Below are 13,915 nucleotides of genomic sequence, written 5' to 3'. Positions count from 1 at the left end.
TGGATTTGGCAGCAGGACCAGGCAGAGGCAGCAGCTCACTGGTAAGGAAGAATGGCCACGTGTCAAGCTCAGCACAGCAATCCCCTTAGGACAGAGAGCCACAAGCTGAGCATTCCTGCTGAGAATCTCTACATGTGAGTGGCCAGCACAACAGAACCAGGGTTTGGCCAGAGCACTCAGCCAAGGGCTTTAAGTCCAGCTAAGCTTTGCTTAGCACAAGTTTTAAAGGACATGCAAAGTAAAGATGATTTAAAACTCTCTTGTTGTCTCTCAGAAAGCTGAGGGGTTATTGGCTCCTTATCACACATTAGAGCACTTTCAGGCCAATTCTCATTTACATCAGCAGAAAAGAGCCCTCTGGCTGACTGCATGCCCTGGCGGAGAATGGATGGTTGGTCCAGACACTCTTGCTGGCAACTCTGAGGACAAAGCAGGAACAGATGCCACCTCCCTTTCCCACTGGAGAGAGGACTGCAGATCTGTCTCATTGCTCTCAAAACTTTGGAAATAAAATCAGCCTTGGAAATAAATTCCAGAAGCCATTAATCTGTCTTGCTTCTGACATGAAAGGATAAAATATAGTTCTGTTAAAAATAACAAAAAGCTGTGAGCAGTATATTTTCATTTTCCAAATTACTGAAAGAGCAGAACATGAATCCTTGTCTGTCAGCCTGAGAAAATATTTTATTTTTCCTGCGAAGGAGACCCAAACGTGAGCAAGTAGCAGAGAGAATGCAGAACTGCAATGTGCTGCAGCCACGAAAAGACTCCAAAGATTGGTGATGAGAAACCTTAGGTAGATTTTAATTTTTTTTTTCTAATTTTTGTTTTCCTTGCTTGAGTTACTATGTCATTACAGTACAAGGACTTTCCACAGCAGGGCCAAGAGGTCTGCACTGCACAGAGGGCAATAGTTAGGATGGTATTGTCATGGATGAATGATTTAAATCCTTTCAGGGATTACCACCAAAGGTATTATTAACAAAAGTGGTTTATTATGAATTTGTGAAAGCACAACTAACAAAGTTCAATGGCAAGATTCACGTTATTATTTACTACATGGAAATAACACACACAGGAAAAGTTAGAATCAAGCTAGAATTATTATTAAACAGAAGCTGAAGACACAAAAGGGTGAGACTTTCCTGTTGAGTCACAAGGTTCAGAGAGAAGTCTCGTGCTTTTTGAACTCCTGACAGAGCTTAGGTACATCTTGAGCCCATCTCATTCTCAGGCTTGGGCATGGTTTATTTCTAATGGAATTGGCTCTATGGATTTCTCTGGTGCGAATTCAGCTTGCTGTCAGTCACTCCCCAAGGACCTGTTGTGAGTTAGGGGTCACAGCCAGGAAGGATCTCAGTCTCAGGACAGGAACATCAAACCCTGCTCAAGGGGAGACTCACCTGGCCTGCAGTGCTGCTGCCATTTAGAAAGAGCTTGGATTGGATTAGTGCCAAGATCTGTTATTAGTAGAAGGTCACTGCCTCAAGGAGCAACCTTGAGAGGTGTCCCAGCTCCAGGCAGATCCCCACCATGCAGCCACACTGCCTGGCAAGGAGAAGGCTCACTTAGGCTGTCATATTCATGGAATAAAGTGCTTGGCCTGCAGTCAGATTGCATACAATGTGAAAAGTATGCATGAAACTCCTTGTACCCACAAATTTCTTTGTTCCTTGATAGATGAGTCTTGGAAAAACCACCCTGTATTAATCTGTTAATTGCATGATTGGTGTTCCCAGCTCATTGGGAATATGCATTGATGCTCAGGGGTCACTCTATTCCTTTGCATGTTTCCTGGAGGAGTTCTTGACCCATCTGTGGCTCAGGCCTTTATCCCCCCCTGGAGACTGTACCAAAGCTGGTTAAGGGCTGTGCATCCATCACAGGTGTGGAGTGGTACACAAAGTCCTCTTTACAGATCCTCTGTCTTTTATTTAAAGATCTTTCACTATTTTTTTCCTCAAGAGAAATTAAACACTATTTCTCCAATTACACTAATTAAACACTCACTTTTCCAATCTGTAAATATTAGCATAGTGACTAAAAGCAGGCAACTATCTCTTCTTGAAGGCATCTAACTATAACAATGAAGGGTGAAAAAAAAAAGCAGATTAAGGTGTCAAAAGTCCACATTAGAAAAAGCCTCTTAATTAAAGATGATTTTAGTTATGGAAGTTGTAGAGACATAAAATATACAGAAGCAGAAAATGGGAAAGCAAAGTCTAAGTAGATGAATTTATAAACAAATGAGTCATTGTCTCACTCCAAGTGGCAAGTGGGAGGCAGAGGGATTTAATGAAAAAAGGAAGAGTGACGAGGAATAGGAAGGAAGGTCACACTTTATCACATCCAGCCTTGGATCAGTGCCACTGGCTGTGAGGCAACGGGTCTGCAAGGAAGCAGCAGCAGGAGGGAGCGGCTGTTGTGGCCAAGAGTGGATTTCTTTAAGGCATAATCCTAAACTTGCATCTTCTGACTTTCAGAGGTGACCTCAACACAAAGTTTGGATGGCAGATGCTCCCCCTGTCACAATTTCCATTTGCCCTTCAGCCTCAAGGAAGGACTGAACCCTCCTGAGGCAGGGACCTCCCCGAGCTCCCAGAGCCTGCCCATGCTGGGGGCCCAGCACCACCTGGAGCTCCTCCTCTGATCCAGCCCAGCTCAGGTGCCCCTCTCTGAGCTCCCCTGGGCTCCTGCAGGAGCTCAGGACCACTGTGCTCACCTGATCCTGGCTGGGCAGGTGGGGTGTCCCAAGGGATAAAGCCCTGCAGAGGACATCCCTGCAGGGTCTCTGCCTGCCTGCATGGGCAGTGGGGAGGGAGGACGTGGTCTGACACAAGGTGTTCTCAGCAGGGACCATGTCTGAGAGGACACAGGAGTGGATTTGGTGGCTGCCCCAGATGTTTGCATGCATCCAGCCATGCCATGGTATTATTTGGTGCTCACATGGTGTATGAGGATGTTCTGCAGGCATGTGCAGCTCCAGAAGGAACAGTGAGCTGCTTTTCTGCCCATCTTCTTCCTTTGCACGTTGTGTTTCCCATCTTGTCTTCACTAATCCTTATGTCAGAAACAAGGGAACCCTGCTGGGAGGTGATTGCATTACGTTTTTCTCTTTCTTCTTGAGTGTGTGCCGTGCTGTGAAGAGAGGAGTGGTTCAGCATACCTGCCTACAAGGGATAAAATCAACATTTCTGACATTCTCCTTCTGGCTACCCTCCATACACAAATTGTCTCCTGAAGCAGAAGTAAATGTTCTTTTTTTTTTTTTTTTTCAGTAGGGCAATGAATACCAGTCTTCCAGTACATCATCCATATTAAAATATTTGCATATAAATATAATCCAGAAAGGCATCTAGAGCCATGGTTTCCTAAAATTAGTAAGAGAAATTATGATCTAATTTAATTTCCTGCAAAGCAGTAGCTGCAGCATTTCTCACTGTGATTCCTGCTTTATGATTTCACACAAAGAAAATTCAGGCCTGAAGGTTGCAGAAGTTTCTTCCAAGCATTTACTTGCTTGGTGGAGTGTTTTTATCCCTTTCTTCTTCCTCTGCTGTGTTCTCCTCCACTGCTCTTGGCTGAAAAGCAGGAGAGAAGCACAGGAAGAGGCTCTGTGTTCCCTGTTCTCTGACCCCAACAGCCCCCAAACTGGAGGACATGGAAATGCCTTTGTTGTGCAATTAATACAAATAAGCAAAACTCTTCCAAACCCTTTCTTGAGCAAGGAGAGTGTTGCAATCCTATGTGAAGGAAAGGGGATCCATGTATTTAGAAAACTATTCCCAATGTATTTAGCAAACTATTAAATTGGAAGGATGGAAAGAGACTAATTTCTATAAAGAGAATTGAGAATGTCCTTTATGCTGTAGCAAAACAGCCTGGAAGCAGGAAAAGGAGTCAGGGGGCTGTGATTTACTGACAGCTCTCAGGGCTCATGGTGGGCTCCTGCACAGGTGCAGCTGTGGTGGGACACAGAATCAAAGAATGTTGAGGCTTGGAACTGACCTTGAAGTGCATCTAATCCAAAACCCCCCTGCCATGGGCAGGGACACCTCTCCCTAAACCAGGCTGCTCAAGGCCTTATCCAACCTGGCTTTGAACATTGCCAGGGATGGGGCAGTGGGTCATGGCATTGGCCAGCCAGTAGCAGCCATTCCAGGAGCCCAAGGGCCAGAAACCTGGCTGGAGGGGTGTGGATGTCAGAGTTTTCAGGGACCCAAAAGGCTGTTTTGAGGCAGGAGGCAATAATCTGTTCCTCACATCCTGCAGTGATAAGGCAGGAAGGACAGGGCGTAAGGCACAGCAGTTTCCTGCAGCCTTAGAGGATTCTGCAGCTGATTCTCATCTCTGGGAGTTCAGGGCTAAAATATCAGAAGAAAGAACAAATGATTCAATTGTCTGGAGTGTTTTATGGGATGCCTTTACAGCTAGCTCCTGGTTCTCCAGGGAGAGGAAAGAAGTGGAGAGGAAAAAGAGTGAAGGCAAAACCCTGAGCAGAGAAGAGGCAGTGCCTGTCAAGGCAAGTGGCACCCAGCTGAGCAGGGATGTGGGGCCAGGGAGCCCCTGTGAGCCTGTCATGGTGGGAATGGGGCCCATCCACTGCTGCCTGGCTGGCACTGCTGCTCAGACTGGCTGTTTCAACATCCTTGGCCAGCCCTGAGTAAGGAGGAGCTATAGTGGCTGACAGAAGAGCCCTCTGCACACTCTTTACTGGTGCCACATCAAACAGGAGAGGCAAACTAAACAGCTCAACCTAAAGAACCAAGATTTGATAAATGCAGGCATCAAAACTCATGGCACATCTCCTGCCAGGCTGAGGTCTGGTGGGCAAACATGCTGCTTTGTTACACCCCAATAAAATGAATCCACTAATTTCAAAGTGGACTGCATCTAAAGGCTGGATTTTTCATGAGTTTTTTTAACTCATGAAAACCTATTAACATGGCTTGTGGTTTGACCACATCCCTGGTTTATGCTGGTGTAAAGCCAAGCATGATGTCAAGCTGTTGTTGCAAACAGGAAAGTCAGAGGGACTGTAACTTTCAGGTAGAAAGCTCTTTAGTGGCTGAACAGTTAAAGATTATGTTCACTATGTTTTCCTGCCTTGCAATTTCCTCATTCATAATGTATGAGTGAGATCATTAAAAGCAACATATTGGCTGATACCATCACAGCTGCTACCTAACTTTAACACTTCATAGCGAGGAATAACATTTCTCTTATGTGTGTCTTTGGAAAGGGAAAAAAAGAGTTGTAGCTGCAAGAACAGGGTAAAATGTTTAACCTCATAGAAAAATCTTCACATGTTGGGCAATTGCACATTTGCTGGGAATGTTTTTTAAATGAATAAAAAAAATATTAATCTCTTTTTGTGAAGCCCTTTCACCTTTTGCATCTATCACAACATGGCAACATATTTTTCCCCTGCACAAAATCAATATTACATTAACTTCCCTAATAAAAAAGCATTAACTCCTACAATGAACACAAAACTTCATCTCTAGCCAGGGAATTTTAAATTCTACAATACTTGACTGTTTAGAAACATAATGATGATTATATTATGCCAAGGATGGGATGTGTCAGTCATATCAAACAGAGAGAAAGATGTCTTAGGGCTTCCAGGCATAAGCTCTGTGGTTGGTGTTTAATTTGTAAGCTGCCCAGGGTGCAGATCTGGTTAAATACATTAAATAAAAGTGCATTTAGGTTGACAGAAGGTAACTCTTTCAGCTGAAGAAAGGCACTGTCCATTTTTCATGGGTAATCTGAATCTTTACAAACTTTGGGCCTACATTTTTACTTTTTACTTTTGAGGGAGAGGAATGGAAAATATCTGCTATGTAAAGCTGACTTTTAATTTCCAAATATCCTATTTCATATTCCAACCTGAGACAGATGCTTATTATTTATAAATCATGCATCACCTCTAATAGCTGTGTTCCATCACAAATTTGAGAGTTTCAAGGGTGGGGAGAAGAAGAAGGCCAAGTCCAAACCATCATGAAAAATTAATTAGCTGCCTTGGAAAGAGAGGGCATTCCCTCTGGCTGTGTAGCAACAACTCTGAACTAATCCCAGGTGGTTGGTCTCACTCTGAACCACCTCAAGTCTGAATTTGCACATCTATGCCCCTCACTGAGGTGATGCTCTCCCTCCCCTCACCCAGGCTTTGCACCATTCCAACACCAGTGCAGAACAGGGCCCCACGGGTTCCTTAGTTTTAAACTTTGAGTCAAATAGCTAAAGCTGGGATGAAAGACTTTCCTTCTGTTGCAAATTCATAATTCATTTTAAGTGTGGCACATGAAGCAGAGGCAATAACATGGTCCTTTCTGAAAACCTTCGTTCAGGGTTTTAATTGTGTCTCAGAGGAATAAATGCAGAAGGGTTGCCTTCCTCCCTCCCACCTCCCTTCTTCCTCTGATAACAGCTTGGTTTTTACTACCATCACTTATGTCTTTTATGATTTCCAGCCTCTGACAGAAGTGCTCCACTACCCTTTCCTGTTCAATAATGAATGGACACATTTGAAGCTGCACATATTTGCACTTATGAGCTCATCCAGGCAAAAGATATAAGAAACGTGACTTATCTAAACACCAAAAGCAGCCAAGGGATCAAGTAAATCACACAACCCCCATTACTGCTCCTTTGCTGTTCCTTTTCCCTGCCTCCTTGGTACTGTACTTAAGAGAAAGAAGATTACATTCTTGCATCACATTTTCTGCTATTTCTTCCCAAACTGCTGCAACAAAGATCTCAAAGGGAAGTTACATCAGGTGTGCCCAGTTAACCTGGTTACATCTCAGATTCTCACCTTTTACAGCCAGTGGAGAGCAAGTGGCATTTTTGGCACACAGTTTATCTCATTGAAAGGAAGGTGCCCAGAACAGGCCAGCTGAAGCTCTGTCCCTGGGAGTGTCTCTTTCCTCCAGGGAGCTGTGGCCACACTACAGGAGAGTGAGGAGGAGATCTCTAAAGGGGACAGGCAAGTGCATCTGGGGGCAGAAGATGCTGCTTGTGAGCTTGGCCAGAGCCTCAAAAGGAAACCAAAAGGACACCAAATCTTGAATTTCCTTGCCAAGGCTGATGAGGGTACGCAATAATTACTCTTTGAGTAACCACTGAAGTCAAAGTTTAGTGTAGCAGGTAACAAGGAGTAGGCACAGAAAGTAGTTGGAAGGGTGCATTTACAGTTCCCCTTTGGGGTCACTGGAAAGCTGCAAAATGATAGTGTGCAGTCCCTGGAGCAGGACAGGCTCTCCCTGTGGTTAAAGCCAGGCTTATGCCAGAGGGAGCACTTTCCAAAAGCTGTCATAACTTTGGGTGCTCTTAAAATTCTCACTAATCCCTAGGGTCTCTTAAAGACCAAATCAGTGAAAAATCAGGTGTCCACCTGAGGGCTTCCTCCATTCAAAGCACAGATTTCACTCTTTTCCTATAAAACACAACCAAGAAAAATGCTTTTTCCTTTAATCTCTGTCTAGACTTTTATCTAATAGTCTAAAAGGATGGACCTCCAAAGCAGGAGAATCAGGAAAAATTCTGCTTTTTACCTGAGGTGAACCAAGCCCCTCTTTTCCACTTCACAAAAACCCAGAACCTGGATGTGAGGAAGTGCTGGCTGTCAGCTGAGACACTCTTTTGTAAGTCAGGGATGTTGGTGTGTACCTGCTTGGGCAGAAGGAGGAATTAAGTGGAGATCCCTCACCTAGAGAGTGGATTAACCACTGGCCTACACCAGGAAGGGAGCAGACAACATTGGGAGCTCAGGATGGCCACGTGTGCCAGGTCTGCCCAGCAAGTGTTCCCCTGCCCTGAGGGGGTCTGAGGCAAAAAATGGGTTTGAATCCACATGGGCCTTTGGCATGCAAGAGACACCATGGTGATGAGCTCTGTCAACATCTTTCCTGAAGGACCCTTTTCATGGCATTTAGCCAGTTTAAATTCTACAAGAGGGACACCTCTGGGGTGGGCTGCCAGCAGGGGTACTGCAGGGAGCCAGACATGTTTGGGTGCAGAGCCACAGGAGTTCTTTCTGTGCTTTATCTCCACCCCTATGTCTGGCTTTCACTCCCAATCCTGGAGGTGACTCACTCCTTAAAGAAAGAGGAAGAATTTAGCACTGTAACATATGTAGGAGCTGTTGCCACAAATAAATAAGAAGAAATAAACCCAACCATTTTGGAGTGTAATGCTCAATATTCACATGCCATGTGGTTTTAGGTTTGTAAAGTGAAAGCTTTAGAAACAGCTTTTGTTCAATCAAAAAAGAAAATAAATTACATCCACTGTAGAAGAACAATGAAATATCCTGCCTCTGGACTTCTGGACAGAAATATTCTGCCTTTTGAATTCCAAATTTTCTTTGGGAAGGCATCTTTTACAGCCAAGGCTGAAACCCCCCAAAACTGGGAACAACTGGCACAATGTGCATGTAGTTTCTGTAGTGTCAGTGGGCACTGCTGCAAAAAAACATGGCTGGTATTCATGCAAAAGTCCTCCTTTTTCTCTTCCCTCACTCAGGCAAGCATCAGGAAAGCTTGAAATGTAAAACACATTCCTATGTGACAATGAAAGAAAAATCACTTAGAAGAAGACAAGGAGAAATTGAAGTTACTCACTCAAACAGGTCAGGCTGACAAATTGCTTCTGCTGTCTTCATTCATCCACATAATGGCTCCCCCATTCCCTGGCCAGTTATAGAAGAATAATTATCTCTTTCAGATCAGCTGCATTGGCTTCATCATAAATCATTTCTTTCCTCCCCTCTTGCACTACCACTGCCTCCTTCCCATTTTTATCAACATTTCTTTCCCACAAGCCTTTCAAAGTCCAGCTTTTGATTGACTAAATGCACCTTATGACCAAAAACCTCCTGTGAACTCACCATTTTTTGTCACTCAACCCAAAATCCTTCTTTTCCAGCCATATGCTTGCCTGTGATGAGTTCATAGAGCTCAAATGAGAACAAGCTGCTCATGTGACATAAAGGATAATATGGGATGAATAAAATTGAGCCATGCCTGAACCTGCAAGGGGACATTCTGGTCTTTTCAAATCTCCACACAAACCTCACACTGCTAGTAAAGCCATGTATCTTCAGGCAAAGAATTTCTGCTTATGTTTAATCCCACTAAAGATGCAGAAGTCCCTGCAGAATGAGGCAGGTGGGAACAGCCACACCTGAGGAATTATCATGCAAGTTTAAGTTCATTGTTGTGTGTTGGCAGAGCATTTGGATGCCATCTAGTTTGGGATGGACTTGCCCAAAATGGGCTGGACCCTATTAATTAGTAGGGCAGGAAACGAAGCCTGTTCCTTCCTCCTGCAGGACAGATGCTGGGTCAGAGCCAAAACCAGCTCTCTGCTTCTCCTTTTATCTTGGCTCTCTTGGCGCGAGTCAGTCCCACACCCTGCCCCACCCAGACAATCCTCTGCTTCTGCCACCCCATATTGTTCAGTGCTGGCAGAGAGATGCTTTGCCCTCCTCCTCCTGGCTGCTTTAATTTACCCAGCTGACTGACACCTTCCCACTCTCCCTGCTCACCTCTCAGTCCCATTTGCCTCAGACCTTCAGCAGCCAAATCATGGCTCTGCTTGAGTCAATGACAAAAATCACACACTCCCAGAAAGCCCCAGTTTCACTGGAGCTGTTATCAGAGCAAATAGCCAGAGGGCTGATGCCCCAGTGATGGACAGAGTGCCTTCATGCTGAAATGCCTTTTTGTGCACAGTCCATTGGCTTCCTATGATTCCATAATAAAAGCTCTTATCCATTTTTCTGTCCACTATTGTGTGAGGTTTTCTAGTATTATTACAGTATCTTGGCTACTTTAAAGTTTCAAAAGGCCTTTTTAATACATTAAATGAGCTGGTAAAAATTCTGTAATTTGCTGACAAGAAACAAGAGGAAAATTATCCAGAGTAGCCATTGTGGATTTCCCTTCTTTTCTCTCTTTTTTCTCATTCAGGTTTTCTGGAATATATCTGGTAAACCCTCCCTGCCTGAAAAAACTGGATAGAGCAAGAACTCTTAGGGGTCCTGGTGAAAATAATGCTGGATGTTCTCAGCAGAAAACTCTAACATTCATTTAAAACCCAAAAGGCCAAATAGCCCAGTGGCATTTTTTTTCTTTTCATTTATTTACACATTCTGGTTCTCAAAAATGCAATGAAACAAGCTTGACACCCTACTTGGGCAATAAAAATAAGCTCCCACTACTGAGTTATGAGTGCCTGAAAATAAATTAAGACAGACATGTATAACCCTTTGCAGTGACAACAGCTCAGAGACAATGGGGTGAAGTTTTTTTTCCCAAGGCCAGGTGCTGCAACCCTTAGTCTGTGAGTTTTGGGGATTTCTGTAGTTTTTGAAGCTCCTGATGCAAAGCCCTTTGTTCATAGCATGCATGGCCCTGGTTAACAGTAAAACACTGCTTGCAGGAGGCACAGCTGGCAGCCTTCAGAAGGGCTTTGAACAGAAGAGAGAAGGAAACAAGCACTTCAAATTGGAGCTGATGGATGCTGCCAAATCCATTTGCAGCACCTTGGCTTGCTTTTCCCTCTCTGATTTGACACAGCCTCTTTCTGCAGGGTGTGGTTGGGGCAGAGTGGGCTGAACCAGCACCAGGCTGCAATCAAGTGGTGCTCACCCATTTCCTTGGTGTCTTGGTTTGAAAAGACAGGTGTCTGTTAAGGAAGGCAGGAGCCTTCCTTGAAATGGAAAATATAAACCCACTCTCTCCAAATTATCATAATTTTGAAATTAAGGGGCTCTCAGGCAAGGATATGGGAACAGGAATAACAGTTCTTTAGTAGGAAAATTAAAATAAAAATGCAATAACAGAAAACCAGAGTCAGAATACAACCTGACACCCTGTGGGTCAGGGTGGTGGGAGCAGTCCCATTAAATGGTGGCTGCAGCCTCCTACAGTGCCAGGTGTGGTTCTGTTGGAGCAGTGATCCTGTAGAAGGATGGAGTTTTCCTCTGAAGGTCCAGGGTGGGTATAGATGGGCCTGGTATGCCTCTGGGAATCCAGTGGAGAAGAAAGCTGCTCCTCTGGGAATGTACTGGGAAAAGGCTGCTGAAAAGTGGGAAAAGTGGTATTCCAAATGTCAGATTCTATCCAGGTAGGAATGCTTGGCTCCTCCCCGGGGCAGAGCATCTCCCAGTGGGATGATGGAATTTTATCAGTGACAGTGACACTCACTGGCCCATTAACAGCAGATATTTCCAGGAGGGAGGATTGGTTGTGGAAGAGATAAAGAAAACTGCCCAATTAAGAGAAGATAATGCCCCACCTCTAACAGAAGGCAAATAGAATACTCACCCCCACTAACATCTTTCAACCTGAGACACTTGGAGAGCCTGGGGTGATTGTTGCTGTGGGGACAGGGATCCACATGGACTTTGGGAAGGAGTAGAGAGGTAAGAGTTTAATAACCCATGTGATAAACTCCTCAACATTATATGCAGGTTTTGGATGTGTATATTTCATGCTACCTTCTTCCTTCCTTCCTTCCCCAGTCCTTGCCTTGCTTAATTAGATGTCCCCAGTGAGAACAACAGGTAGATTCATTGTGCTTGCAGCTGAGGCAGGAGTAATTACATTATTCCTTTTCCTTGTCACCTGAACATATATTCTAGCCAATAAGTCACACATGAGAGATAAATCATGGAAGATATTGCCATGTTCCTTCCCTCCATTGTCCCTCTCCCTTACATCATGAAGAGCACAAGCAGCTCTACTGCTGCCTTCAGACACAGCACAGCTGGGGTATTTCTCCCCTCTCCCTGGATTTTCTTAAAGAGTAGATTTCTCCAATTGTATTTCAGCTACCTGTGAGGAGAGGGAGGGTGGCTCTACCCCTCAGTGTGGCTGGAGAGCTTGCAGCTCCTGCTTGTCTTCCTGCACACTTCTCATGGCAGCTGCCAGTTCTCCCTGTGTTTTTCCTTGGGAGGGACATGCCAGCTGCCAGTGTGACTGTCTGCCTCCAGGAACTTTTCAGGTGATGCTCATCTGGCTTCAGATGAACTTTTCAGACCCCAAAGCCACCATGGATCGTGCAGAGTGAATGCTGGGGTGGCCAGGGCCTCATGGCAAACAGGCCCAGGCCTTCCCTTCCTGTGGGGGATCAGGATCAGGCCTTTCAGCCCTGGAGAGCCAGGCTTTACTGAATGTTAGCTAAATGCTTGGTTTCTGAAATAGAGAAATGGCACAGACACTCAGCAAGGCAGAGCAGAAATAAAAAGGATTTATAGCCCCATCTCTCTGTCTGCCCACTGCATCCCTCCTTCCAGGCTTGCACTCAGCTGAATCCCTCTGGCTCCTAGGAAGTGCTTTGACCCTGTTGCTGCAGAAAACATGAGACTTTTTACAATGGTCTTAGAGCCTTTAGTTGTTCAGGAATACAGCTCTGCTCCTGGCTGCTGTCTCCATTTGGAGAGCTGAGATGTGCAGCAGACTTGTGGGAGACATGCACAGCTTAGAGCAATTGTTGGGGCCCTGGCACAACTTCCAGCAAAAAATGCCCATCTCCATCAAGTGGATGTAGGGATTTAGGCCTCCAGACTGAGGCACTCTGAATTAAAATTCAAATTTGTGCCAAGAGCAGAGGAGAAGCATCCAAAAAGGGGAGCAAACACTGTAGTTTCACATCTAGGGTTGGTTCTGCCCTTTCTGCACAAAGCCAGTGGGTGAGACAACACAAAACAGTCCACAGCAGTGGGTAAATTTGGTTGTAGGGCAAATTCATTACCCAAGAGGAGCACAGCCAATTACAGATGAAGGAATTTGATGGCTAAGGAGATGTTAATTAGGGTACAGCCAAAAAATTTGGTTTTTGGAATTTGTGGATCCTTTAGAAATGTCTCATAGAGTGCCCCTGAATGGAAAATGCGACAGAAATTGCTATACTCATAGGCAGGGACAGGTCTCTGACCCCAGGAGATGCTATCCTGCTCCCTGGCTGTCCTAACTAAGTCAGGGGATGGCTCTCAAACCTTTGCAGCTCTTTCTCTATGAATTCCTGATGCCACAGACTCTGATTTTGTACCTTATCTGCAAGGAAGAGATTTAACATCCACTGCATTTTTATTAGAAAATTGTCAGTTTCAATTTTTAGCAGTAATATTGAGACCTAACCTTCAGCTTTTATAAATGCTCGAATGGGGAAGGGTTGAGGAACATAAAGCTGCAACACAAGGCCACATCAGAATATTTGCAATTTTTAGGTTGTCAGAGGAACAAGGGTACAGCTTTAGGTATGTGAAAGAGGTGATCTACAACTTGAACCAAGTAGCCATGCTGGGAGATAAAAGATTTGCCCAATAAGAGATAAAGAAATAAATCTGTCTAATCCAACACAATAACAAAAACCAACTGATTTTGTTTACTGAGGTTTGCTAACCAATTTCACCCCATGACCTACAAAACAAAGCTCGTATTTAAAATCCAATTCTCCGCTCTGCTGCAAAAGAACAATTAGGAAATAACTCTGCAATAGCAGTGGATGTACCAGACTGAGACATATGCTCTTAATCACAGATAACAACAATATTTATGGGAGGGTGGGGTGTTGATATAAATTGCCCTATTAAAAAAAAAAGCCACAACCAAAAAAAAGCCATTCTGCTTAGAGAGTTAGTGAGAGGGAAGTATAAATAGGATTTGAAAGAAAACCACCAGCAGTTCAGCTAATGCTTGTGTACAAAGAATGAACCAGAGCCAAGCCAGACACATTTGTGAAAACTGGGCCATGTGGAATTAGACATAGTGCTGATAAAACTGCAGAAATGTCTACCAGCTGCAAGAGAGACTGGGTGGTGTACAAGATGCTGGATCTTCACACGGTAAGACATCAGATAAGGTGGCCTTCCTACTTACAAGTGCAGATGGGAAGGAAA

This window comes from Agelaius phoeniceus, chromosome 6 (genome assembly GCF_051311805.1).
Source record: "Agelaius phoeniceus isolate bAgePho1 chromosome 6, bAgePho1.hap1, whole genome shotgun sequence".
In the NCBI taxonomy this organism is placed as follows: Eukaryota; Metazoa; Chordata; class Aves; order Passeriformes; family Icteridae; genus Agelaius; species Agelaius phoeniceus.
This window is presented reverse-complemented; position numbering follows the sequence as displayed.